The 2,500-nt window shown below is 56.6% G+C and overlaps 3 non-coding genes across 3 annotated transcripts in view; all 3 read right to left on the bottom strand.

Moving 5' to 3' along the window:
* The window catches only part of LOC145916470 (large subunit ribosomal RNA), a 3,688-nt gene extending 3,677 nt beyond the window's left edge, over positions 1 to 11 (bottom strand). The window contains exon 1 of the ribosomal RNA XR_014404691.1: positions 1 to 11. This exon is cut by the window's left edge and continues 3,677 nt beyond it. This is a non-coding gene — a ribosomal RNA (large subunit ribosomal RNA).
* Positions 12 to 255: 244 nt separating this feature from the next.
* Positions 256 to 409, bottom strand: LOC145916473 (5.8S ribosomal RNA). The gene has a single exon (XR_014404692.1). It is a non-coding gene; the product is annotated as a 5.8S ribosomal RNA (ribosomal RNA).
* A 260-nt stretch (positions 410 to 669) lies between these two features.
* On the bottom strand, positions 670 to 2,493 carry LOC145916475 (small subunit ribosomal RNA). The gene has a single exon (XR_014404694.1). It is a non-coding gene; the product is annotated as a small subunit ribosomal RNA (ribosomal RNA).
* Between the last annotated feature and the right edge of the window lie 7 nt (positions 2,494 to 2,500).

Below are 2,500 nucleotides of genomic sequence, written 5' to 3' on the forward strand. Positions count from 1 at the left end.
ACCTCAGGCCGATAATCCAGTGCCTCGTTTGCGAGAGACACGCGCGCGCCACCGAAGCTCGTGCGAGCGCCGCGCCCGAACGCGAGCCGTGCTGCTCCGGGCCGGGATCCTCTTCGAGGCCGACTCGTAACGAGACGCACGCCGCGTTCGGTTTCGCGCGCTGACACTGCGTTCGTGCTGTCCTGGGCGGGACGACCGTGGCAACGGCCGACACCGCACCGGCCCGACGCGTCGCCGCGCGGGAACGTTACAACGCGACCCTGAGGCGGGCGTGGCGCCGGGATTGACCCGGTGCCGCAATTTGCGTTCAGAACGTCGATGCTCAATGTGTCCTGCAATTCACATTAATTCACGCAGCTAGCTGCGTCCTTCATCGACTCGCGAGCCGAGTGATCCACCGCCAAGAGCCCTCCGTGACTTCGTCAGTTGGACAAGCGCGACCCAGCCGGATTGCACAGTCGAAAAAAGCGGTGGCCGAGCGGTCGCCAGCCGTAGGCGACGCATGAAGCCAGCCTGGCACATGGCCACGGCACTCGGCGCAGAACGAAACAGGGTGACCGAAGTGCAATCGCGTGCGCCTCAACAGCGACGAAGGGCGTGCGCGGCCGCCAAGATACGGAGCCTTCTCCACCTGTCGAACGCACGACCACTCGATCGGCGATCGGCCGGTAATGATCCTTCCGCAGGTTCACCTACGGAAACCTTGTTACGACTTTTACTTCCTCTAAATGATCAAGTTAGATCGTCTTCTCGGACGCCGGCGCGGCCGTTGCCGAACGCGCCAGGTCCAATCGGAGGACCTCACTAAACCATTCAATCGGTAGTAGCGACGGGCGGTGTGTACAAAGGGCAGGGACGTAATCAACGCGAGCTGATGACTCGCGCTTACTGGGCATTCCTCGTTCAAGGGAAACAATTGCAATTCCCTATCCCTAGCACGACCGGGGTTCAGCGGGTTACCCGGACCTTCCGGCCTAGGCGGCGACACGCTGATCCGGTCAGTGTAGCGCGCGTGCGGCCCCGAACATCTAAGGGCATCACAGACCTGTTATTGCTCAATCTCGTGTGGCTAAGCGCCACTAGTCCCTCTAAGAAGTTCAACGCCGACCGATAGGGTCGCGTAACTAGTTAGCAAGCCAGAGTCTCGTTCGTTATCGGAATTAACCAGACAAATCGCTCCACCAACTAAGAACGGCCATGCACCACCACCCACAGAATCAAGAAAGAGCTCTCAATCTGTCAATCCTCACTGTGTCCGGGCCGGGTGAGATTCCCCGTGTTGAGTCAAATTAAGCCGCAGGCTCCACGCCTGGTGGTGCCCTTCCGTCAATTCCTTTAAGTTTCAGCTTTGCAACCATACTTCCCCCGGAACCCAAAGACTTTGGTTTCCCGCAAGCTGCCGGAGGGGTCGTCAAAGTAACGCCCCCCGATCGCTGGTTGGCATCGTTTATAGTCAGAACTAGGACGGTATCTGATCGTCTTCGAACCTCTGACTTTCGCTCTTGATTAAAGAAAACATTCTTGGCAAATGCTTTCGCAGTCGTTCGTCTTGCGCCGATCCAAGAATTTCACCTCTAACGGCACAGTACGAATGCCCCCGTCCGTCCCTCTTAATCATTACCTCGCGCTCCGAAAACCAACAAAATAGAACCGAGGTCCTATTCCATTATTCCATGCACCATTATTCAGGCGAAGCGCCTGCTTTGAACACTCTAATTTTTTCAAAGTAAACGTCCCGGCCGCCGCCGACACTCAGTCAAGGGCACCGGCGGAGCGCCGGGGGAGAGGGCCAGGTGCGGCCAGTGCACGCCTTGCGACGGACCGGCCGCCTGCGCCCAACGTCCAACTACGAGCTTTTTAACCGCAACAACTTAAATATACACTTTTGGAGCTGGAATTACCGCGGCTGCTGGCACCAGACTTGCCCTCCAATGGATACTCGCTAAAGGTTTTAAAGTGTGCTCATTCCAATTACAGGGCCTCGTTTAGAGTCCTGTATTGTTATTTTTCGTCACTACCTCCCCGCGTCGGGAATGGGTAATTTGCGCGCCTGCTGCCTTCCTTGGATGTGGTAGCCGTTTCTCAGGCTCCCTCTCCGGAATCGAACCCTGATTCCCCGTCACCCGTAAGAACCTCGGTAGGCCGATACCCTACCGACGAAAGTTGATAGGGCAGACACTTGAATGATCTGTCGCCGGTTCGAGACCGTGCGATCCGCTCAGTTATCCAGAGTCGCCAAAACGTGGCGGGCGCGACGCGAAGCCGGCCCGGTCGGTTTTTGTACTGATAAATGCGCACCCGCCGCAAGGCAGGCGCTGACCGCATGTATTAGCTCTAGATTTTGTACAGGTATCCAAGTACGATGTACGATCAAATGAACCATAACTGATTTAATGAGCCATTCGCAGTTTCACTGTACGAGAGCGCGTACTTAGACTTGCATGGCTTAATCTTTGAGACAAGCATATGACTACTGGCAGGATCAACCAGGTAGCTTCGT

Source organism: Ascidia mentula, assembly GCF_947561715.1.
Source record: "Ascidia mentula chromosome 2 unlocalized genomic scaffold, kaAscMent1.1 SUPER_2_unloc_57, whole genome shotgun sequence".
NCBI classification, from domain to species: Eukaryota; Metazoa; Chordata; class Ascidiacea; order Phlebobranchia; family Ascidiidae; genus Ascidia; species Ascidia mentula.